The sequence below is a fragment of the Hyperolius riggenbachi genome, chromosome 12, assembly GCF_040937935.1.
Source record: "Hyperolius riggenbachi isolate aHypRig1 chromosome 12, aHypRig1.pri, whole genome shotgun sequence".
Lineage (NCBI taxonomy): Eukaryota > Metazoa > Chordata > Amphibia > Anura > Hyperoliidae > Hyperolius > Hyperolius riggenbachi.
The window spans coordinates 90060900-90087852 of record NC_090657.1 but is presented as its reverse complement, the minus strand read 5'-3'; the positions used below and the strand labels follow the sequence as shown (position 1 = coordinate 90087852).

Here is a 26953-nt window from a genome sequence, read left to right as displayed (position 1 = left end):
TAGTGGTTCCAGGACAACTCTCTGAATGTCCTTGAGCAACCCACTAAGAGTCCAGACTTGAATCCAATTAAACATCTCTGGAGAGATCTTGAAAATCGCTGTGCACCGATTGCTTCCCATTCAAACTGATGGAGCTTGAGAGGTGCTGCAAAGAGGAATGGGTGAAACTGGTCAATGATGGTGTGCCAAGCTTGTGGCATTTTCAAAAAGACTTGTGGCTATAATTGCTGCCAAAGGTTCCTCAACAAAGTATTGAGCAAAGGCTGAGAATACTTATGTACATGAGATTTCTAAAGTTTTTTATTTTTAATAAATGTGTCAAAACCTCAAGTAAAAACTTTTTTTGGGGGGGGGGGGGTTGTTATGTGTAGAATTCTGAGGAAAAAAATGAATTTATTCAATTTTTGAATAAGGCTGTAACATAAAATATTGATAAGTGATGTGATGTGAATACTTTCCAGATTACCCTGACCTGGTACATCATTGTCACTGTATAGGAACATAAATCAATAACAGTCTGAACTTCTACGGTACCATCCCTTCACACTCAGGTGAAGATGGGCTGACACCTGGATAATGATAATAAATGAAAATATGGCTGTACCTTTATTTGGCTGTTATCGCTTCTATTTTCCTGAAGAAGTTACTGTGAAAATCAATATGGCCGTAATTCCTGTTTTGGAAGAAAACTGTAGTTAGTTACTATAATTTTACTCCTTTAGTTAAAACATAAAAGCAAGCATAACTTCAAACTGATGATAGCCATTAGGATTGTCAAGTGGGTACTAGTACTAGTACTAAGCTACCATGTGTATTTTAAACCGTGCTGATCAGAGATGGATTAAGATTTAGGGCCGGTTCACACTTGTTCAAGAACCGTATATGTGTTATACGTTTTTTGACATGGACAAAAACGGAGCTACAGATCCCAATAAAAATAAATAGTGTCCGTCTTCACTGTGGTCAAAAACCGGATCCGTGGAATCCGTGCATGAGAATTAAACAGAGAGTCCGGACTTTGCACTTTTTCCCGCAGCCCGGATACCCACGGAGGCAATGAAAGGCAACACAAAAACGTATCTCCCTTCACACACAGAACTTTGCACACAAAACAGATGCCAAAGCGGATTGCCTACTGCCTCCTCCTCCCTCAGCGTCATCTTTGCGGACATCTTATCCAATAGAAACACACATGAAGGAAGGACACGTTTTTGACATATGTTTAAACGGACTGGAAACGTATGCTGCAAAAGCACAACATTTTGAAAAGGAATCAGTTTTTAGAAAAATCAGTTTTAAAAAAATTATCTGTTTAAAACGCATTCCGATCTGCAACCTGACAAGTGTTGACTGAGCTTTAAAGGATACCAGATGTCGGAGTCGACGTGTCCTACAATGCGCGCCCACGGTCGGAAGCACTCTGTGCATGTGTGGGACGTCACTACGTCATGCGCATGACATCATACATATGCACAGCCGCTCCCTGCCACAGATTTGCACTGTAGGACGTTCACAGCCCGGCCAGCGCCTGCGTAGTAGTGCCCAACTTCGGCGACAGCGAAGAGGCTGCCGGAGGGGCATTTAGTTAGGATACGGGGGGCAGAAAGGAGAACGTAGGGAGCGGTAGGCATCAGGAAAAACAACTCTATATGCCTGCTTTCCCCGTTTCTCTACTTTATTTCACATCTGGTATCCTTTAATGGGGCCCAAGACAAGTTAGTAGATTTGGGCCCCTCTTGTGGTCCTTCAGGTCATTTGAAGTGAAGAGAGGTCAAAGAACGTGGCAAGTGGCCCCTTGACACACCAAGCACCTGCCTAGGTTGCCTTTTGGATGATCTTTGCTCTGGTGCTGATTGCCAGGCTGTCCTGCTGATTTGCGCCTCCAATACTTCAAGCTACTGGTCCAGATTAACAAAACAGATCAGGGGCTCTGACTAAAGTCTGACTAGGCTAGTCGCATCCCTGTTTCAGGTGTGCGATTCAAATACACTGAAGCAAAAACATAAGCAGAAAAACATGGATTGGCCAGGTTCACAAGGCTGTAAATAAATATTGACCCCCAGTTCTCAACATTTTTAGTTACATGCAGATGATATATAAACTATTAAGTTGTAGTAAGTTTAAAGGGACTCCGAGCAGTGCAGAAACTATGGAAAGATGCATATCATTTTAAAGCTCTCTTTCTCCTCTTTCCAATGATATATAAACCGCCACCCTACGCCTTTTAGTTTTCGCTATTTTCGCGATTGAAATTGCCGCGGCCACGATTTCGATCGCGAAAATAGAGAAAACTAAAAGGCGTAGGGCAACGATTTAGGTGTCGTCAGAAAGAGGAGAAAGAGCTTTAAAATGATATCCATCTTTCCATAGTTATATTGTATTACACAGGGCGACTTTTTGTCAAAGTCAGCAGCTGCATTCAGCAGAATGGAGCTGCTGACACTGGGGAAAGTGTCGTCCTGTGTAATACAATATAACTATGGCTTGATGGATATCATTTTAAAGCTCTCTTTCTCCTCTTTCTGACGACACCTAAATCGTTGCCCTACACCTTTTAGTTTTCTCTATTTTCGCGATCGAAATCGCGGCCGCTGCAATTTCAATCGCGAAAATAGCGAAAACTAAAAGACGTAGGGTGGTGGTTTATATATCATTGGAAAGAGGAGAACGAGAGCTTTAAAATGATATGCATCTTTCCATAGTTTCTGCACTGCTCGGAGTCCCTTTAAAAATGTAAAAACTGGTAATTCATTTATAAACCAACCTTCACAAGTTAGTACAGTTGATTTAACCACTTCACCTTTAATGGTTTTTACCCTAAACACCAAAGCAATTTTCACATTTCAGCGCTGCGTCCATTCATTCGCCAATAATATTATTACTACTTATCACACTGAAATAATCTATACACTGTTTTTTTGCCACAAATTAGGCTTTCTTTGGGTGGTACATTTTGCTAAGAATTATTTTATTTTATATGCATTTTAAAGTGAAGAACATTTTTTTTTTCAGTTTTCAGCTAAAATAATTTTAAGAGAATACCTTTTACCTTTTAGGAGTAACTTTTACCTAAAAAAAGGGGGAAAAAATGCTTGTCCCGAGTGTAAGCCGGGGGTAGGAAATGCCACAACTACACCACCATCACATCCATGACCGGCCACAACCATACACAGGAAAAGCAGAACAAAATCATCGGCAGATAACAAGAAATAGGTTTACAGACTGAATGTAAACTTTTTACTGCTAATGACATCACGAATGCCCCCTCCACCATATGCTGGTGGTATTATGGTGGAGGTGAATCATGTATATATCAGCATGCATGACATATGTGCCCCCTACACCATATGCTGGTGGTATTATGGTGCAGGTGAATCATGTACACATATGTCAGCATGCATAACATGTGCCCCCAGTGCCTGCTCGACCCCTGCCTGTGTCTCCTGCCATAAATGGGTAGAGTCATTGTGTTCCTTCAATTTACTAGCATCCTAGCACCTACTCCGAGTCCTCCGCCTGTGTCCCCGCCTGAATAATGCTGAATAATGTTGCGGCTATATAGCATGTCACTGGCTCAATTACCAGCATGCCAGCAGCTGTGGCTACCCCGGCATCTTTTACCCCCCCCCCCGCATCGATGTGGTCCAGGCTGGCGTAGCGGTGCACGGCATCCATTCACAGGACCAGGCTGCCCTTAGAAATCTCACCTCTGACATCCTGCAGCGGCGCTCGCAGTTAAGGGCGCCACTAGAGGGCGTCATAGACATGAGACTCCTTCAGGCAGCCTGGTCCTGTGAATGAATGCTGTGCATCGGCGCTATGCCAGCCCGGACCACATCGCTCCAGCAAGGGGGGGTAATAGACGCGCGGGGGGAGCCGCAGCTGCTGACATACTGGTAAATGAGCCACTGACGTGCTATAAAGCCACAACATTATACAGCACATGCTGTATATGGCGGGGGTCGAGCAGGCACTCGGGGACACTTGAAGAAATGAAGTGACTCGAGTATAAACCGAGACCCCCACTTTGTGGACCCAAAATCTCGGCTTATACTCGAGGATATACGGTACATGTTACTGTACTTAAAACCCACACTTTAAGTTTGAGGTGGCTTACCTCAAAGGCGCTCAAACTTCGGCTCTCAACTTGGCCTGAGGAAATGGGCAGAGACCCACGAAACGCGTTGCCAGGGCAATTAAAGTTCATTTTATATGAATTCGTCTCCATTGAGGTAAGCCACCTCAAACTTACTTTATTTTATTGTTTTTAACCACTTCGGGACCACAGTCTTTTCGCCCCTTAAGGACCAGAGCCTTTTTCTCCATTCAGACCACTGCAGCTTTCACGGTTTATTGCTCGGTCATACAACCTACCACCTAAATGAATTTTACCTCCTTTTCTTGTCACTAATACAGCTTTCTTTTGATGCTATTTGATTGCTGCTGCGAGTTTTACTTTTTATTATATTCATCAAAAAAGACATGAATTTTGTCAAAAAAATGACTTTTTTAACTTTCTGTGCTGACATTTTTCAAATAAAGTAAAATTTCCTATACATTTGAGCGCGAAAGTTATTCTGCTACATGTCTTTGATAAAAAAAAAAACATTCAGTGTATATTTATTGGATTGGGTAAAAGTTATAGCGTTTACAAACTATGGTGCCAAAAGTGAATTTTCCCATTTTCAAGCATCTCTGACTTTTCTGCGCACCTGTCATGTTTCATGAGGGGCTAAAATTCCAGGATAGTACAAATACCCCCCAAATGACCCCATTTTGGAAAGAAGACATCCCAAAGTATTCAGTGAGAGGCATGGTGAGTTCATAGAAGATTTTATTTTTTGTCACAAGTTAGCGGAAAATGACAGTTTGTGACAAAAAAAAAAAAAAAAAAAAAGTTTCCATTTCTTCTAACTTGCGACAAAAAAAAATGAAATCTGCCACGGACTCACTATGCTCCTCTCTGAATACCTTGAAGTGTCTACTTTCCAGAATGGGGTCATTTGTGGGGTGTGTTTACTGTCCTGGCATTTGGGGGGTGCCTAATTGTAAGCACCCCTGTAAAGCCTAAAGATGCTCATTGGACTTTGGGCCCCTTAGCGCAGTTAGGCCGCAAAAAAGTGCCACACATGTGGTATTGCCGTACTCAGGAAAAGTAGTATAATGTGTTTTGGGGTGTATTTTTACACATACACATGCTGGGTGGGAGAAATATCTCCGTAAATGACAATTTTTTTATTTTTTTTACACACAATTGTCTATTTATAGAGATATTTCTCCCACTCAGCATGGGTATGTGGAAAAATACACCCCAAAACACATTATACTACTTCTCCTGAGTACGGCGATACCACATGTGTGGCACTTTTTTGCACCCTAACTGCGCTAAGGGGCCCAAAGTCCAATGAGTACCTTTAGGATTTCACAGGTCATTTTGAGAAATTTCGTTTCAAGACTACTCCTCACGGTTTAGGGCCCCTAAAATGCCAGGACAGTATAGGAACCCCACAAATTACCCCATTTTAGAAAGAAGACACCCCAAGGTATTCCGTTAGATGTATGGTGAGTTCATAGAAGATTTTTTTTTTTTGTCACAAGTTAGCGGAAATTGATTTTAATTGTTTTTTTTCACAAAGTGTCATTTTCCGCTAACTTGTGACAAAAAATAAAATCTTCTATGAACTCGCCATTCTCCTAACGGAATACCTTGGGGTGTCTTCTTTCTAAAATGGAGTCATTTGTGGGGTTCCTATACTGCCCTGGCATTTTAGGGGCCCTAAACCGTGAGGAGTAGTCTTGAAACCAAATGTGGCAAAATGACCTGTGAAATCCTAAAGGTACTCATTGGACTTTGGGCCCCTTAGCGCACTTAGGGTGCAAAAAAGTGCCACACATGTGGTACCGCCGTACTCAGGAGAAGTAGTATAATGTGTTTTGGGGTGTATTTTTACACATACCCATGCTGGGTGGGAGAAATATCTCTGTAAATGACAATTATTTGATTTTTTTTACACACAATTGTCCATTTACAGAGAGATTTCTCCCACCCAGCATGGGTATGTATAAAAATACACCCCAAAACACATTATACTACTTCTTCTGAGTACGGCGATACCACATGTGTGACACTTTTTTGCAACCTAGGTGCGCTAAGGGGCCTAACGTCCTATTCACAGGTCATTTTGAGGCATTTGGATTCTAGACTACTCCTCACGGTTTAGGGCCCCTAAAATGCCAGGGCAGTATAGGAACCCCACAAGTGACCCCATTTTAGAAAGAAGACACCCCAAGGTATTCTGTTAGGAGTATGGTGAGTTCATAGAAGATTTTTTTTTTGTCACAAGTTAGCGGAAAATGACACTTTGTGAAAAAAAAAACAATACATATCAATTTCCGCTAACTTGTGACAAAAAATAAAATCTTCTATGAACTCATCATACACCTAAAAGAATACCTTGGGGTGTCTTCTTTCTAAAATGGGGTCACTTGTGGGGTTCCTATACTGCCCTGGCATTTTAGGGGCCCTAAACCGTGAGGAGTAGTCTTGAACCCAAATGTCTCAAAATGACCTGTGAAATCCTAAAGGTACTCATTGGACTTTGGGCCCCTTAGCACAGTTAGGCTGCAAAAAAGTGTCACACATGTGGTATCGCCGTACTCAGAAGAAGTAGTATAATGTGTTTTGTGGTGTATTTTTACATATAACCATGCTGGGTGGGAGAAATATCTCTGTAAATGACACATTTTTTTATTTGTTTTACACACAATTGTCCATTTACAGAGAGATTTCTCCCACCCAGCATGGGTATGTGTAAAAATACACCCCAAAACACATTATACTACTTCTCCTGAGTATGGCGATACCACATGTGTGACACTTTTTTGCAGCCTAGGTGCGCTAAGGGGCCCAACGTCCTATTCACAGGTCATTTTGAGGCATTTGTTTTCTAGACTACTCCTCACGGTTTAGGGCCCCTAAAATGCCAGGGCAGTATAGGAACCCCACAAGTGACCCCATTTTAGAAAGAAGACACCCCAAGGTATTCCGTTAGGGGTATGGTGAGTTCATAGAAGATTTTATTTTTTCTCACAAGTTAGTGAAAAATGACACTTTGTGAAAAAAACAATAACAATCCAATTTCCGCTAACTTTTGACAAAAAATAAAATATTCTATGAACTCATCATACACCTAACAGAATACCTTGGGGTGTCTTCTTTCTAAAATGGGGTCACTTGTGGGGTTCCTATACTGCCCTGGCATTTTACGGGCCCAAAACTGTGAGTAGTCTGGAAACCAAATTTCTCAAAATGACTGTTCAGGGGTATAAGCATCTGCAAATTTTGATGACAGGTGGTCTATGAGGGGGCAAATTTTGTGGAATCGGTCATAAGCAGGGTGGCCTCTTAGATGACAGGATGTATTGGGCCTGATCTGATGGATAGGAGTGCTAGGGGGGTGACAGGAGGTGATTGATGGGTGTCTCAGGGGGCGGTTAGAGGGGAAAATAGATGCAATCAATGCACTGGGGAGGTGATCGGAAGGGGGTCTGAGGGGGATCTGAGGGTTTGGCCGAGTGATCAGGAGCCCACACGGGGCAAATTAGGGCCTGATCTGATGGGTAGGTGTGCTAGGGGGTGACAGGAGGTGATTGATGGGTGTCTCAAGGTGTGATTAGAGGGGGGAAATAGATGCAAGCAATGCACTGGCGAGGTGATCAGGGCTGGGGTCTGAGGGCGTTCTGAGGTGTGGGCGGGTGATTGGGTGCCCGCAAGGGGCAGATTAGGGTCTAATCTGATGGGTAACAGTGACAGGTGGTGATGGGGGTGATTGATGGGTAATTAGTGGGTGTTTAGAGGAGAGAATAGATGTAAACAATGGATTTGGGAGGTGATCTGATGTCGGATCTGCGGGCGATCTATTGGTGTGGGTGGGTGATCAGATTGCCCGCAAGGGGCAGGTTAGGGGCTGATTGATGGGTGGCAGTGACAGGGGGTGATTGATGGGTGGCAGTGACAGGGGGTGATTGATGGGTGATTGACAGGTAATCAGTGGGTTATTACAGGGGAGAACAGATGTAAATATTGCACGGGCGAATTGATAAGGGGGGGGGGTCTGAGGGCAATCTGAGCGTGTGGGCAGGTGATTGGGTGCCCGCAAGGGGCAGATTAGGGTCTAATCTGATGGGTAACAGTGACAGGTGGTGATGGGGGTTATTGATGGGTAATTAGTGGGTGTTTAGAGGAGAGAATAGATGTAAACAATGGATTTGGGAGGTGATCTGATGTCGGATCTGCGGGCGATCTATTGGTGTGGGGGGGTGATCAGATTGCCCGCAAGGGGCAGATCAGGGGCTGATTGATGGGTGGCAGTGACAGGGGGTGATTGACGGGTGATTGACAGGTGATTGACAGGTGATTGACAGGTGATCAGGGGGGATAGATGCATACAGTACACGGGGGGGGGGGTCTGGGGGGGGGTCTGGGGAGAATCTGAGGGGTGGGGGGGTGATCAGGAGGGAGTAGGGGGCAGATTAGGGACTTAAAAAAAAATAGCGTTGACAGATAGTGACAGGGAGTGATTGATGGGTGATTAGGGGGGTGACTGGGTGCAAACAGTGGTCTGGGGGGTGGGCAGGGGGGGGTCTGAGGGGTGCTGTGGGCGATCAGGGGGCAGGGGGGGGGAAATCAGTGTGCTTGGGTGCAGACTAGGGTGGCTGCAGCCTGCCCTGGTGGTCCCTCGGACACTGGGACCACCAGGGCAGGAGGCAGCCAGTATAATAGGCTTTGTATACATTACAAAGCCTATTATACACTGTTGCAGCGGCGATCCGGATGCCAGTAACCCGCCGGCGCTTCCGAACGGCCGGCGGGTTACGGCGAACGGGGGGCGGAGCCAGTCCCCGGCGGCTGATCGCGTCACGAATGACGCGATCGCCGCATAGCCACTCCCGCAGCCGCCCCCGCCGATGGGCGTATTGCGGTCGTTTGGGACCGGTCTTTGCCGCCGCCCATCGGCTGGGGGCGGTCGTTAAGTGGTTAATTAATTTTATCATTCTCTGGGTGCATTTTTATCCTGCTGTGCCTTTAATGACAAGACCACATTTTACAATTCTAACCATATGATCACGGTGGTTGGTTTACAGTGATTACAGGGTCAGGAGCCAAGGAAACTGATTCCGGATGCTTACATAGAACCCAGTTGTCTAAAGACAGATGAGTTACCAGTGGTGCATGAAAAGCCGGTGTAGTTAAAGTGTACTAGAGGTGAACCTCGGGGCATACATTTGAAATCGGCGACGGTAGACTTGAGCACAGGATAAAGCCGGTATATGGCTGATCCTGCTTCGGCACAAGTCTGGGCCATATTAATTACTATTCCCCCTCCAGGCCGCCATGGATAGTGGGGGAATGATATAATTCAGTTTCCAGCGATTGCTGGAGGCCCAATTATTGTTTTTTAACCAACCTCGGCTCAGTCTTCTGACTGCGCAGACGTTACTCATTGAGCGCCGCTCAGTTGCGATTCCCTTTATAGTCTATGGTGGCGCCGGCTGCGCCCAAATCTAGCAGCGTCGAAAAGCACCGCTCCGAACCTCGGGTTATGAAACACATACTTACCTAAGAAAAGGGAAGCCTCTGGATCCTATAGAAGATTCCCACACCATCCTCTGGCCCCCTTCTGCAGAAAACGGACCCCCAAAGAAAAACCAAAGAGCTAATTGGACTGAGGATCAGGGCCACGCTCCACTTCAGGAATTAACTCATCATAACTGCACCTGCGTGTGTAGTGTACACCGGCGCAGTGAGCCAGAGGTGCTCATGCCCAAGCAGCTCCATGCTACTGTGCAGGTGAGGCCATGCGCATACACGTGCAGCACGGCCACGCTCGAGCATGAAGAGGAGTGCAGCCCAGATCTTACAGAGGATCCCGGCAAGCTTTGGCAGTGAAGACACAGGAATCCTCTATAGGACCCAGAGCCTTCCCTCTTCTTCGGTAAGTACGTATTTCCTAACTTGAACTTCAGCTCAGGTTCTGTTTAACTCTGTGCAGTGTAAAACATGAAGTTGATTAAACGCAGTTCTGAAGAAGTCAACGTAGTTCGACTGCAGGTGAACTGCAGTTTAAGGAGGAACTCCAGTGAAAATGTAAAAAAAAAAAAAAAGTGCTTCATTTTTACAATAATTATGTATAAATGATTTAGTCAGTGTTGCTCATTTGCATTCTGACATTTATCACATGGTGACATTTTTACTGCTGGAAGGTGATGTCACAGGAAGGAGATGCTGCTTGCATTTTTGGCAGTTGGTGACAGCTGTAATTTCCCACATGCAACAAGGCTCCCACAGTGTGATGTCAAGACCTCAGTGCTGTGAGGCGCTGACATCACACTGTGGGAGGTGTTTCACCACAAAATCAGCCATACAGAGCTCCCTGATGATTCGTTTGAGAAAATGAATACTTTTCTCATGGGAAAGGGGGTATCAGCTATTGATTGGGATGAAGTTCAATCATTGGTTACGGTTTCTCTTTAAAGCCATTTTATCAGACTTATCTATTCTACATATTTTTTTTCCTGTTTGAGTTTAGGTTGAATTTAGAAAGGGACCAGAACAAAAAAAACTTTTACACTAGTCCTTTTTGACTTCAAATGAAGGTACAATTATCCATAGCCCCTACTGCACCTATATATGGCAGTCCCTAACTGGTTTGTTGCACAGATATAAGTGGTGAGCAAACCTTCCCAGCACTACAGCAATACAGCCCTTTGCCCCAGGCTGCAGACACTGTTTACAGGATTGGCAAATCTAGGAAGCCTCAGATGTTTCGGCACACAATGCACAAAGAGTCAGCAGACTATGTTCCCCACCTCAGTAATTATGAGTGAGTGAAATAAATACTTTCATACTGAGTGCCAAGTTCTGTTATGATGTGACAGACGCTATGCAATCACGCCAAAAGCAAAACCGACAAAAACTCACCAAGAGTCATACAGGTTTACTGAAAAAGAAGGGTTAATCAGCAGCTGTTTACAAGAAAAGCACTTGGCTTGGGAGAGCCCCCTCAACGTCTACACCAGAGGTGCCCACACTTTTTCAGCTTGTGAGCTACTTTAAAAAATTAGCAAGTCAAAATGATCTACCCATGTACAATTTTAGGAGCACACTTGTATATACAGAATGGAAAATGTAGTGGGGTCGGGATCTACCATGAAGTCCTTCGCAATCTACCTAATTGGCCCCCTGGTCTACACATTTCCCAAGGTAAAGATTCAGGCGGCTCACGTCACACAAGATAACACAAAACTGACCAAAATAAAACAAGCATCTAATGAAAAAAAACAAAAAAAAACTCTGGACAAGCCCATGTTGCCTTTCAATATACTCAATATACTTACTCTAGGAATGTACTCCAAGAGGGGGTCATGTAAGTATAATGTGCATAAATCTAAGCAATGGTTTCTCACTATAAATCCTAGTAATTGCTATAGTTCTGTTGTATAAGCATATTCTAATTCCTCAACACTTTATACAGCCCTTTTTTCACCACGTGTTCTAAACAAATTTTCAGTTTGCCGATCAGAGCACATGCGGTTTGCCGTTTGATTGATGCAGCTATTCCTAAAAAAAAAATCCTTGTACAAAAGTCAATAATTTAATCCAGAGTTACAGATTGCTCAGTAAGCGAATGATGAACCAGATCTCCTTTCAGGTTTGTTCATATTATAAGTGCTTTGAGCTTTTTTTTTAAGCGCTAGCGTTTTTTTAAAAGCACTTGTGAAATCAACTCCAATGTGAGTGTTCTCACATGAGCGTTGATCATTCTTTCCAAACGCAAATATGGGTCCATTTTCTGAGCGCTTGCACTTCAATGCAAGGTATAGGAAAATCGCAAAGTGCTTTAAAAGTGTTTGGAAAAGCAATTTTGTGAGCGCTTTTTATTTTAAATTACATTAAAGATATTCAGTTCCAGTTCAAGCAGTTCACTTCCTGATTGTTTGAAACCAGAAAAGCTCAGCGCTTGCGATTTAGAACGTGAACTAAGCCTTAATCCAGAGTTCCCTGCAAAAAATAAGGGTCTGGATGCTCCCCAGGTACTCAACAGCTCTCTCTCTTTCACATCAGAGCTGATTTTGGACGTTTTGACGCAACGACAAGTGCATGCGTTTTCCTAGGTAAAATAAAAGTCCATAGATTTTCATATTACCTTTCACATTTAATGCTGCATTTTGGTGGATTGCAACGCTCCCCGAAGCTTTTAATCGTCCATCGCTTGCGTTATGCATTATAATGTAAATAAATGTAAAACGCAAGCTCTAAGAAGAGCATGCGTTTTTAAAACGCTTCAACGCACACAGTTACACCTGAATATCAAAAAAATGATACCATCCTCTGTGTTTTCCTATGTGCTGTAACAGATTAAAAATGCATACTTATTGCGGTAAAACGCAAAACAAAAAACGCAGGAAAATGCATACATCAAAACGTATGAGTTTACCTTTCACCAACGCTATGTCAGATGTGAAAGAGCCCTGATAGATTTAGGCCACGTAAACAGTGGCCCTTGCCTAGTGTTCCCTGCAAAAGCAGGAACGCAACAAAGCAGGAACGCAACAGAGCAGGACAGAGGTGCCGCATGTTAGAGCATTGCCTCCCATACAGTGAAGCACTCAGTCAATGAAAAATATGCTCAATGTAACCGTTAACCTCTACGTATTGCGGTAGTGCAGCATGTTACCCTTCTGCACTTCATGCACTGCGTTAGCATTCCACACTCCGTTGTACCGCAACACTCCTGCCTAGAGACTCTAGGTGGTTCACTGCGGTGCGGTGAGCCGCCTTACACAGTGGCCATTGTGCACTCCTGAGAACCTGGACTAAATCTTTATGGTCAGCACTGCAGCTCAACAGAATCTTATATAATGAGGCTCGTGATGCTAATTAGGGATTTTGTAAAAAAAAAAAAAAAAATGTATGCAAATTTATGCAGCTTGAAATGTGGTCAATCAATTTTTGTCAACTAAAATTGGCATAGTTGTGCATCAACTCAATTTATAACTCACTGACCTTCCCATATGTGACCTTGTACTGTAGACCACAAGGAGGTTAATAAGGATCTTTCAGCAGACAGACAGAGAGGAGCTGGGTAAGGTCACATGGCTCGTCCTCGCAGGAAGTTACTGGTGCCCACCCCTTCCCAGCTCCCTTCCAGCTACTTCATGTGTGGGTGATGTTTGGACAGGAGGAGGCGGAGGAGTTTGGGCACGTTGCTTTCTAGTAAAATTGCACTGTCTCAACAGGAAAATAAGTCACAGTATGCAGCCAGCCAAGTACTCTCAAACTTCCTGCAACTACAGTCTTGAAATGCAAATGAACTTCACTAAATTAAAAAAAAAAATGGTGGCTGAACCTAGAGCTTTAAAGCCCAATTAAACTCTGGAAGCAACATTGGTGTAATCTGATGATATCTTCAGATGTAAGAAAGCTCTCTGAATGCAGAGCAGGTGCAGTGCAGCCCTCAGAGGTGGAGACAGTCTTGCATAGTGAAAGCAGCCTCCACTAGGCTCAATTGTGGTCCTGATCAACTGCCTGACTGCGATGGTGGCAGAAGAACAGTCACAGAGCAAGACCACTAACTTTATTATCATTGTTAGGTTCCATCACTAACTGTCCCTCAGGGGAGCTCACAATTTAATCCCTATCACAGTCATATTCTCGTGTCCCTATAGTCTAAGGCTGGTTTCACGCTATACCAGATTAAGAATTGTTTTCCACTTTAACGCATCAGTTTCTTACACTGTGTTTCAGTTTTTCGTCAAGTTTTCCGATTTGTTCACTACCTGCTTGTCGCGTTCCCCTGCCGTCAATTTGCACCCTCAGCCAATGCAGATACTGTCCACTTGGGTCCCTACACGCTTGAAAAATATCAGTATACTAGATCATGTGGCCCCAGCAGAAACTCCCATTGGTTACAACAGACCAATGGGAATCGTCCCTATCCAGAGAGGATTTTCACTGGTCCACTACTCAGTGATCCAATGAAAATCCTCCCTGGGGTGCGGCAATTCCCATTTGTCTATTGCAACCAATGGGAGCCAGAGATGCTTCTGCTGGGGCCTCGGGCTCAAAATATCAGCATCTCCAGCATGCAGCAATGCTAATGGACAGAAACAGGTAACGTGTGAAATGCACGCAGGTAGCATTTAATGAGAACCCATAGACTAGGACTAATTTCTTCAGCCTCCATCACCATCTGTCTGGTCCAATCACTCAATCCAGAAAATCGTGCAGTGTTGTCACCCACATTTTTTTCCCAACTGGGTGGCATGAAAAAGTAGCCGGGTGGGGTACGAGGGGGAACTCTGCTTACAGCATAGGAGGAGGAGGCAAGCCATTGACAGTTGGGTGCTCACAAAAAAGAGCCTGGGGAGAACACTGCTGTGCGTGACCCATCTCTGCATCCCGCTTGCCAGAAGGGACCAAAGGGATCCGTTACAAATAAACAGATGTGAATGGATCCTACTGCATAATAGGATCCATTCCAATCCGATGTGTAAGCAGAACAATTTTGTGAGTATGAAAGGACAACTGTAGTGAGAATATGGAGGCTGCCTTATTTCCCTTTAAACAATACCAGTTCCTTGGCTGTCCTGCTGATCAATTAGGCTGCAGTAGTGTCTGGATAACACCAGAAACAAAACTGCTGCTAATCTCGTCAGATCTGACAATATCAGAAACAATAAATTAAAAGCAGTCAGTACACCTAATATATACACATCAGAGAAAAAGGGGGAACCTGGGTGGGTGCTAGGCCAGTAAAACGGAGCCAATATGGTCCTAACGCCCACTTTCTAAAAGAATGACCAGCACACCAATTGTAGTTTGAAATCAAGAAAAGTATATTGGAAACAACAAAAGCAGAGCAAAACAGTGCAATCATGAAGCAAAGAACTGTACAATTAATCCGGTCCAGATTTACATCACTGGAGCCTTTAGGCACAGATGTCCTGGCACACTAGAATTTGCCCTCCATGAACCTACAAAACGCCTCTAACCGCACCGCAAGTGTGCTGGCTGGCCAAACTGTCACCTCTCCCTTATGTCCCTTACTTGTCATTGGTAGCTACTGGTGTCCCTTAGCATTAGGTAGCCAAGAGGTATCTTCCGTATTAAGCAGCTAGTGATGCCCCTGACAGAAGGGGGATCTCATCAGTGGATTGCTGAGAGCAGGATGTGTAACCGCTTATTTACACTCTCATCAGGACTCTGCATAGGGAAGGGGGAGAGAGGCACTAAGGGAGGGGAATGAGCCGCCTTTCCATCATCAGGCGCCTATAGGCACATGCCTACAGTGCCTTATGGTAAATCTGGCCATGCAATCAATTATACATCTTAAACAGCATAGATGCACACAATGGTCAATACAATAGTATACAGTTACAGTATACAGGGTCCCTCTGGTATTAATAAAGCTAATGCAGTATGGCAGCAGGTGAACAGTCCAAAATAAGTCCATAAAAGCCAACAGGAGCAGAGAGCTTGCAACAGCAAAAAGTTTATGTGCACCAGGGTGACCTTTAGGCAGGCATATTCAGATACCCTGACAGCACTGTTTCTGTAGCTAAACCTTTATCAAAGGGTAATGAAGGCTCCTCTCAGGCTGCTGCTGCTGCTGTTTCCAATATACTGTTCTTGATTGCAAACTACAATTGGTGTGCTGGTCATTCTTTTACAAAGTAAATACATGTCAGAAACACCTGATCTGCTGCATGCTTGTTCAGGATCTATGGCTAAAAGTATTAGATGCAGAGGATCAGGACATCCAGGCAACTGGTATTGCGCAAAATGAAATAAATATGGCTGCCTCCATATACCTCTGGCTTCAGTTGTGCTTTTAAGGAGCCCAAGTCCATTGCTGGGGTGGGAGGCAATGTAGTAGTATGCTTTCGGGGTGTGGTAGTAGACTGGAGTGCCCTAAGGAAACACATAACTACAAGGAGAACATACAAACTACATACAGATAGTGTCCTAGCCCACATCTAAACGCTTCAAGGCATGAATGCCATCTACTGACTACGCCACGGGTCAATTCCTCTTCAACGTGGCTCAATTATAAGAATTTTGTCAGATCTGACAAGATTAGCTGCACGTTTGTTTCTGGTGTGATTCAGACACTACTGCAGCCAAACAGATCAGCAGGGCTGCCAGGCAACTGGTATTGTATAAAAAGGAAATAAATATGGCAGCCTTCATATACGTTTTGCTTCAGTTGGCCTTTAATAAGTCAAAGCACATTCATAAATTGTGTATTCAGTATTGCGTGTATGCAAGTTGTTTTTTGTAGTACAAGAAATTTGTTTGGAGATTACAAGCAATTAAGGGTTACAAATAAGCAGAAATCGAGAAAATCAGGAAGACGTGATGAAATCCTGATTGGATGAAACGCGTCACGTGCAGGTGACGCCGCCGCTGCTGGAAGGCGTTGATTCCCGCCGTGCCTCCGCAACCTTCCTCCTATCGCTACAGCACCTAAGATCGGGTCGCCGAATGCGACACACCACGGCTTCATGCGGCAGAATGGAGGGGTGAGCCGCCACACCACTGACCCCATTGGGAAGTGAGGAATCGTTTGGCAGACGGTCTTCCTAGGCTGCACACGTGAGTGGACCATTTCAAAAGAAATTTGCCTGTATAACGCTGGCTGATGCTGGGGAGGTTTGACACGCCTAGTGTCAGTAATGGTTGCGTAAGTGGCAACACAGAGGCGTGCAGATACAGCACACGGGGGGATTCTGAAGATTTGTTTACTCTAAGCAGAGCAGCGGTGATCACCATTTTTTGCATAAGTTGGGCCTGAAGATAATTTCTACGCATGCTAAGATCCTGCTATCTATAGGAAGTGCACTCCTATTAGGGACTCATGCTGGAAGCCCAGCTGTATCGCCTTGATTTTAGGGGGGAATTTTATTGTAAGTCTTGTTTATTTACATTGTTATATCATCAAACTTGCTTTTAGAAGAAAAAAAACGCATTAAAGATGCAATAAGGCTCTATACCCTCTGTGTCACCATTGACATACTTTGTGTGCATTTTAGATGCGTTTTGGAAAAATATGAAACAAGTTCAGCGTTTTTAAAAACGCACATTGCAGAACGCAAACAGATGAGTTTTCATGCAGCTCACTGACTTACATTATACGTGTTAATGCTAGCGTTTTACGCAACACTCTGCTTAGTATATTCCCACCCTTAACCCTCTGAGCGATACAATTATATCGCCCAGGAGGGGGCGCAGCACTTTTTTTAAAAGCCCAGGGCTCGCTACATGATAGCCGCTGAGCAGCGGCATCCCCCCACCCACTCCGATCGCCTTCGCCGATCAGAGTAAGCAGGAAATCCCGTTCAGAACAGGATTTCCTGCTGGGCTTCCCCGGTCGCCATGGCGACGGGGCGGGATGACGTCATGGACGTCGTGACGTCAGAGGGAGTCACGATCCACCCCACAGCGCTGCCTGGCACTGATTGGCCCAGCTGCGCAAGGGGTCTGGGGGGGGGGGCTGCGCGGCACGGCAGGTAGCGGCGGATCGGCGGCGAGCGCAAGTTACACGCAGCTAGCAAAGTGCTAGCTGCGTGTAACAAAAAAAAATTATGCAAATCGGCCCACCAGGGTCTGAGAACTCCTCCTGCGCGACATACCCCGAGCTCAGCTCGGGATTATCGCTCAGGAGGTTAATAAACCTAAAGAACTTTTGCTAATTTTTATGAACAAAATAGCTGAACAGGTCTATTCAGGTATTTAAAATTTGTATACTGTAAATAAGATTTGCAAAACACACTACCTGTATGCTGAAATTTTAGCTTCAAGTTTTGTCAATAAAAAGCTAAATTTAGGGTTGATGAAAATGTTATGTAGCTTAGAATAGGACCAATTAAAATTTTCAGCTTTTAGTCCATTTCCAAGCTGCATCAATTTACATAAAATTAGCATAAAATCTACCACAATTCAGAACTGATTGATTTAATTGATTGTATCGATTTTCCGATTATTTTACCATGGCAGTGAATGGAAAATTGATCAGAAATCAGATCGGACATGTTGGAAATAATCAATCTGCCAGAAAATGTAATCATCTATACCTACGGTAGCATTAGATCAAGCAAACCTGACCGGTGTGCATATTACATCTGTGTCAGATTAGATTATGGAGTGCAGCTCAATGTAATTGACTTAGTAACTGATCAATAGCAGTAACAGCAGGTGACTGTCTGATATGATGCAGGTGAGGGTTGACAACGCCGATCACTTTGTAGCAGACAATATTTAATACAGGCAGGTAAGGTTTACAAAAACGCCATATCTCTGCACTCCACAATGTCCTTAAGCTAGGTACACACCATACAATTTTCTGGCAGATTTACCTGCCAGACCTCCCACGTTGCCCTTTGCACACGCAAAACTAAAATGTGTGTCTTAATGATATACCCTTAGATTACTGTAACGCCCTCCTGTGCAATTTACCTGGAAATCGATTGGCTCCACTCCAGTCTATTCTGAGCTCTGCTATGCGACCCACCCACTTATTCTTACTTCCCTGTATGCTCAGTCACTCTCTCCATTGGATTGCATGCTTACCATGCAAAGCAGGACTGTGAAGTCAAAGTTGGAGAAATTGAGAAAAAGAGTTGGGAGGATTTTTGTACCAACTGTATAGCCCTGCGGTGTCAGAGTCTAGGAGTCAGAGCAATTTTGGGTACCTGGAGTCAGTGGTTTAATGAAAGGAGGAGTCTGAGTTGCAGTGATTTTTGTACAGACTCCACAGCCCTTATGCAAAGAATCAGTTCAGGTTTCTAACTATACTGTACAAAGCGCTCTGTCTGTAATGCAGTCCCTTCCTAAATGCATAAACTTCTCCAAAGATACCACACAAAATGTACCAATTATAAGAACTTCTCCTGTCAACTGCTCTTATTACCTCCTTGTACACTCAGGACTTCTTGTGAGCTTCTCTTCTCAAAGGGTTTAAGTGTACCAGAGAATTGAATACTTTATTAGTTTAGCAAACATATGTGGCATGAATACTTTTCATTGTGTGCTGTGCACGAGTTTGGGTCCACTTTAATACAATTCTATTTTTAAACACAGACTTTGTTCTAGTAGCTCTTTGTATTAGCTGCAAGGCTTGCAAACTTAAACCTGCAACTACAACATATTTTTATTACAATTACAGCATGAGGAAGAGAGCGTAACATGCACACCTGTAAAAAGTAGTCTGTGGCATGTACTTTTACACAATCCTATTTTTGCACAGCAGAGAATAGAGATGTATAAATCAAGCTTCAGTGCTTCTGACTATACTGCTTTACACCTTCTCCTATGCAACAAAACTAATAAATGTCCCCACTTAGGAAAACAAGTCTGGGCTTGTGCAAAGATGAGCAGATGTTTCACCTCTTGTCACTATTCCATTCATGGTTAGAGTCTGTTCTTGTTAACAATTCACTTATTTTGATCACTTTAAGCAACACTTATGGTGGCCACACACAATTTTTTTTTTAATATTTTGATCGTTTTCCCCTCAAATGACAATTAAGACTCTTCTCACCAATGTACCACACACATGTTCAATTTTGACACAATCCCAACAAAAACAATTGAATAAAAATATAAATTAGATATAATATATATGGTACATTTTCATTTATAAATGTGTATGGGGTGCTCTGTGTCATCACTGCTATGCATAAAGGCAAGAAATACCAAAGGTATAAGGCTTGCGCTCCACAACACAAGCAGGATATGTGTATTGTGATCGCGGCTTTTTATCTGGATTTGCAATTGGAGAATATGTATAAAGGCACACAACACAAACATTAGAAAATTTACCTTACATTAACTACTTATTTCCTATGTCCAAAAAGGAGGCTGCTTAAGGAGATAAGTCTATCAAAAAAAGTGCAGCCCCCGAACGAACGGTCGCGCACACACACGCTTGCCAGCCACAGCACCGATCGGTGCAAAAGACCAGGTGGACTCTCTAAATGATATTGAAAACCTCCGCTACAGGAAGGAATTACTTCCTGTAATTACTTCCTAATGCACGTGCGTATGACCCCAGTGCTGACTGGTCAAAGGGATCACGTGATCCCTTGACCCTTCTGGCTGAAGTGAAACGATGTTTAGCCATGTGCAGAGTTTGCGACCGCCATAAGGGATCGCTGATCGACCAATTGCTCAGATTCCCCATTGTCTGCCGTGATAATTTTAACACAATTAAACGGTCAATTGCGCTTTTGTTACCAAGGTAGTGAAGATGGATAAGTTAACGATCGCTGTTTGCCACTGATCCCCAATCCATCTTCCCATCAGTAGTTAGCTTATATTTGAATGACTACTATTACAGCCAGTAGTAACAGTCGTCATTTATAAAAAGAAATGTTAAATAGTCAAGCTTGGTTGAAAAGCGCGTGCAAAATTGCACATAATGCTTTTAAATGACAATGTGTACATTCGTTTTCCGGGCCGCAATTTTGTGCAAGTAAAAAAAAATGGATTCCATGCCACATGAATTTGTAATGTGTGTTCAATTCCCATAGACTGCTAGCAGGTACCGGCAGTCTATGGTGGATGACGCATGTGCAACAACGCAAAAAAGACGTGAAAAATTGACCATGGGAAAACGCTGCGTTTTCCGCAGACACAAGTGAGGCCTCTCTCTAACTGTGGCCCTCTCACAGCAGTTCTCTGTTACCTCACAACAGTGTTCTGAGGTGGCAGGAGCAGCTGTGAGGGGTCACCTAAATTTGGACGCAGTGTGCACTGATGAATTTGGGTGCCGCCATAGGCACCATGTAAAACGCCACTAGTATGGGCTATTAGTTAATTTGGTTGCCAAGATCATCCCATAAAAAAAATAAAAAATAAAAAAAAAAGGCAGATGGGACCACCCACTAAAGAAACTGCTGCTATAAATACAAAAATAGCGGGCGCCACGACACCCGCTATTTATAGCTGCAGCTCCTGTAGTGGGCGGTTTTGGTGCTCGTTATTTTATCGGGAGACTCTAGCACCCAAATTTACTGTTATAGCTGCTATTAGCGGTAGTTTTACATGAGTGCTTATGGCGGCACCCATTAGTGTTAGATATAGATTGGGGAGGATTAGTGTTAGAAGCAGCGGTGCTCTCATGAGTAATTACAAGTGCTTACTCGTGATTCAAATGAGCTTTAATTGCCGCAGCTGAGTGGCTGGATGAGAATGGATTATTTACCCATAATGCCGCCGTCCGCCCTGCATTCCAATAGCTTGAAGTTGACTGGTACTGCTCAATACGGAGACTGAATATAGCAGTTCAACAGGACAATTGGAAACAGGCCCCTAAGTCTCCGGAGCCTAATACAGAGGATCTAGGATTTATACCGACAACACAAGATTTGCAGGCCTTGTTGGATCTACAGTCTCTATGGAAGGAAAGTAATCAAGGGAGCGAGACATACTCTGAGATTGATGGGGAATCAAGATTACCGTTCAGAGTGTGTAAATCCACACGTGAATTTACTAGTACCCCGGGTTCAGGTGTTGACCAATTTGATGTAAAGGTCCAGGAGGATATGAAGGCCCTTATCTATCCTGAGGCTCAGCCTAATCTTTCACCACTGGAATGGGAGGCGCTGAAATGGTTAAAAGATAACCCCAAAATTATCATCAAAAAAGCAGATAAAGGGGGGAACCTAGTAGTGATGTCTAAAAGTTATTACGCTAGGGAAGCTAAAAGACAACTGGAAGGCCCAGATGGGTTCTATGAAAAGCTGAGAAGAGATCCTAGCTGTCACTATAAGGACCTCCTACGTACTCTGCTACGAAGAGGGGTAGAACTGGGGTGGCTATCTAAAAAACTAGGGGAGGATCTCCTCCCGCCATTCCCACGTAAGCCAGTCTGGTACTTCTTACCCAAGGTGCACAAAAATCTGGAGGAACCACCGGGGCGTCCGATAGTGTCAGCCAGAGGTTCCCTTACGGAGCCTTTATCTAAATTTTTGGAGTATGAACTGAGACCGCTGCTGGCTCAGATTCCCTCCTATCTGGCTGACACGTTGGATGTCCTTCTGAAACTCCCACAGGTGCAATGGGGGGAAGGCCTGAGACTGGCTTCCATTGATGTAGAGAGCCTCTATACTAGAATTCCCCAAAAATTAGGAACAGAAGTGGTGGAGGAATTTTTGGTTCAAAAAGGAAAAGATAGAGAATGGGCAAGTTACATCTCGGAATGTCTGCACTTCATACTGTCTCATAATGCTTTTCTTTTTCAGGATTGTTGGTATAGGCAGGCCTCTGGCGTGGCGATGGGGACCTCGGTGGCCCCGACTTTTGCAAACATATTTTTGGCCGCCTGGGAGGAGCAAATGATTCTTGTTGACTCTAATCCCTATCGCCACGCCATTAAGTCCTGGCTGAGATATATGGACGACGTCCTTGTGATCTGGGACGGTACTAATAAGGACTTTGAGGGCTTTGTCCAGTGGATCAATGTCAACAACTTTAATATGCGATTTACTGGAGTATGGGGAGGAGAGAAAATGGAATTTCTGGATTTAATAATAAAGGTAGAGGAAGGAAAGCTCTTGACAAAAGGATATAGGAAATCTACAGCAACTAACAGTATTCTTGAGTACTCTAGCTATCATCCAGATCATGTGAAAAACTCCATCCCCTACAGCCAGTTTATTCGCTTAAAAAGGAATAATAGTAGGGACACCGACTTTATGGAACAAAGTTATGAGCTGGGTCTAAGATTCCTGACTCGGGGGTACCCACTGTCTCTGATTGTTGAAGCCTTTGAGAAGGCAAAGAAAAAACCTAGACCTGAACTTTTGATGAGGAAAAATAAAACGAAAGTGAAAGGAGAACCAAGTAGGGGGGTCCCTATGATTTTTGAATATTCTCCAATGGCAAGAAATCTAAGAAATTCAATTCAAAAAAACTGGGGAGATCTGCGCTCTAATGCGGTTTGTGGGAAAAAGCTCCCAGAAAGACCCCTTATTACATTTCGGAGGGCACGAACCATTGGGGACTCTATAGTGAGAAGTGAATTTAGGGAAGAAAAGAAATCCAACTGGCTCACAAATCTGAGACCTAAGGGCTGTTTTAAATGTGGCAATTGTAATCACTGTGCCCACTTTGTACAAGGGAAATGTATTAACCTAGGGGGTGAAGTAATCCCTATTAGAGACTTTATACACTGTAGATCAACTCATGTAGTGTATGCAGTTTTATGTTCTTGCAACCGGTATTATATCGGCATGACAACCCGTCTCCTCTGTACAAGATATCAGGAACATGTCAATTCGTTAAACACTAAGAAAGGTGCTGGCCGCATGATTAAGCATGTATTGGAGGAACATGGGAGTGAGAGCTCCCCCTTAAGATTCACAGGTTTGAAAGTAGTCGACCAGCCAAGGAGAGGAGGAGATTGGGAGAAGCTGCTCAGACAGGAAGAAGCTAAATTAATCTCTAAGACAAAAGCCTGTGGACGTTTAGGGCTTAATGAAAGGAATGAATTGTTTTGTTTTCTTGAAAAATACTGATTTATGTAATATGGCCTTTTTTGTGATCATAGTAGTTCTAATTGCTGTTTATATACATAGCTGAATGTTTTGCCGTTGATACTTTTATGCCTCATGTATGTTGGTTTTAAAATTGTCTGTTTCTCTTTTTCTTGTTTTTGTTCCAGGGCACCAGGAATGATCATCTCCCTGTTCGCGGCATGCCATTTTTGGAGGGGGAAAAACCGGGTGGTAAGCCCAGTATACTGACTGGCTATTGCCGATCCTTCCTTAATGAATGCTGCCTGAACTCTCTATATCATATTTTGCACATACTTGCGAAAGCTTTGGACAGATGTGCTGATCTAGCACTATGGGGCTGTACCTGAGTGGGCATTCCCTGTCTATGTATTGTGCAATGTGTATCATGTGTTTAACATATGAAAGACGATGTAGGGTTCATTGTTATATGTATTTATGCAGTTATGCTAAGTAGCTGTGGGGGTGTGTATGTAGGGCTCCCATTTGGCGGCCGAGGCGGACGGCTGTCTGCATTTACGCCGCTTGGAATTGCGCCCGGCGTTCTAGGTTGCTATGGGAACTGTTTACCTCGTAAGAGGTTTTTTGTCCCACACAGCGCCTCATCCTACTTACGCCTGATTGACCGGCGTATGGCCGGCAATAGGCGCACGTTGATTGGCGGCGCCCGCTGCGTTGTGAGTGGCCAGTGAGATTCTGAGGGGCGTTCCCGGAAGGGGGCTTCCAGCAGCGTCTGTTTGACTAATGGAGAGGTAAGATCTTGTATGCATTACTGTATATATATGGGGGATAATACCTGGCTGCCTTGTCTTTGTGCCTCTGAAGAAGCAGGGCAACCTGCGAAACGGCTGTTAGGCCGACCGCCTCTTTACTCTTTATGTATTGCTTGTATCCGCTGGATTAAAGGAAACTCTTGGATAAGTGCAAATCGGTGCCAGGTCTGCTGTATGTTCTGTGGATAATAGCTTGCACACGTCCTATTGATCGAGTTGCAAGCCTCACCACGGCGCACTTCCTCCTTCCAGCCTTCAAGTGGACGGCGGAATTATGAGTAAATAACCCATTCTCATCCAGCCGCTCAGCTGTGGCAATTAAAGCTCATTTGAATCACAAGTTACTCATGAGAGCATCGCTGGTTAGGAGTCTGGTTGGGGTGGCTGGGGTTAGGCATAGATAGGGGAAAGTTAGAGTTAAGCATAAACGGGGCATATCTATAAATCGCACGGGGAGGAAAAACTGGCACAAAAATGAAGATAATGGGCATGAAACAACAATAGAATAGTAACAGTAATTTTACCGATATTTTATTATCCACTATAATAGAATATTAGTAATTTAACCGATATTCTGCTATCACCCATCATACCCTAACTCTCACCTGAACCCTCCACTAACTATGACTTACCCTAACCACTCCTCAATTACTCCAAACTCTAAGCACCTACTCCTAACACGAATCAGTCCCTATCCGAAAGAACTGTAAAAAAGCCATAGGAGCACCTTGAGAATAATGATTTGCTGTGTATCCAGTTTGTTGTGAAATGACCAATATGTGACATTTTAATCATAAAACGTTGAATACATTTTGAAGTGTTTTATAGCTTGGGCCACTGTCACAAAAAAAAAAAAAATTAGGTAGAGATGAACTCAATCCATCATGAAAAAAAAAAATGTAATCGTTCAAAACTATGATCAAACTTGGGAAAGGTTCAGCAAAACTACACGAGTCGGTAGGTTACAAATTACTCACTTTTGAATAACACTGGTTGTTAGCTTTCCACAGTGGTGACATTTGTGGCATTTTTCTGATGTCCTGACTCTTCTGGGGCAATACAGAGAATTGCACAGTAAGGCCTCGTTCACATCTGCTGCGCTGAAAAACGTGTTAAAGCGCATGGTAAAAAACGCATGCGCTTGTGCGCGCTTTAGTCCGCGTTTCTGTGCGTTGCGCTGCGCTTCTTTAAAGCACGTTTTTGCTTACTGTAGCAGCAGCAGTTGTCAATAAAACTTTGTTTTTGTATGTAAATGTATTTTTTTCTCCAATTAGGGGTAAAAAACGCATGCGCTTCTATGCGCTTGTACGCACTTCTATGCGCTAAAAAAGCGGACCCATTCACTTGCATTGCTGTGCGCTTTCCAGCTCAACGCACAGAAATGCCTGCAACACTACGTTTCTGTAACGCTGCTCAGCGCAGCGCATAGATGTGAACCAGCTACATTTAGTTACATGGAAAAATCAATACCTTGCTGAACGCACAGGGCAGTGCGCTGTGGAAAGCGCACAGAAACGGCCCTGATGTGAACGAGGCCTAACAATTCGTGCAAAAAAAAAAAATGGCTTTCAAAAACACCATAGGTGCACCTTGAGAATAATGGATTGCTGTGCATCCAGTTTGTTGTTAAATGTGTATGTGACCTCATTTTAATCATAACGAGTTGTATAAAAAATTGTGATGTGTCTTATAGCTTGGACCCTTGTTGCATAAATAAGTAGTGAAAAACTCAATCCAAATGAAAATAAGATGTCATTTTTTTAAGTTATGATCAAACTAGGGAACGTTTCAGCAAAATTATGTCTACAGCCTTAAAATGTAACATGCTTCTTTATTAAAGAGCCACTCTCACGAAAATCAGGAAATATAAAATACATGTAAACATATACAATTAAGGAGCGCATTTCTTCCAGAATAAAATGAGCCATAGTGGTTTGCAAAAGTATTCGGCCTACTTGAAGTTTTCCACATTTTGTCACATTACTGCCACAAAAGTGAATCAATTTTATTGGAATTCCACGTGAAAGACCAATACAAAGTGGTGTACACGTGAGAAGTGGAATGAAAATCATACATGATTCCAAACATTTTTTAACAAATAACTGCAAAGTGGGGTGTGCGATAATTATTCAGCCCCGAGTCAATACTTTGTAGAACCACCTGTTGCTGCAATTACAGCTGCCAGTCTTTTTAGGGTATGTCTCTACCAGCTTTGCACATCTAGAGACTAAAATCTTTGCCCATTCTGCTTGCAAAACAGCTCTCCAGCTCAGTCAGATTAGATGGACAGCGTTTGTGAACAGCAGTTTTCAGATCTTGCCACAGATTCTTGATTGGATTCAGATCTGGAATTTGGCTGGGCCATTCTAAAGGTGCGTACACACATGCGACTATAGTCGTTTGTAACGATCGTTCCCCGATCTTTACCAACGACGATCGTTACAAAAAACGAACCACCGACTATTAAGTCTAACGACGAACGAGCCAAATCGCTACAAAAGAAAGTTCTGTCTCGGCGGATTTTAACCAACGACGGTCGTTTGCAAAAGTAGTACATCGTTGGAAACGATCGTTTGTACCAGGCTGGACATGCGCATTTCACT

General features: G+C 43.6%; 1 protein-coding gene across 2 annotated transcripts in view; it reads right to left on the bottom strand.

The window, feature by feature from the left end:
* Positions 1–26953, bottom strand: part of LOC137541041 (signal transducer and activator of transcription 5B) — a 349270-nt gene that overhangs the window by 255521 nt on the left and 66796 nt on the right. For both annotated transcript variants that reach the window (XM_068262188.1, XM_068262187.1), the window contains one exon: positions 605–673. The gene's annotated coding sequence lies outside the window, so the exon portion shown is untranslated. The remainder of the gene's footprint in view (positions 1–604; positions 674–26953) is intronic.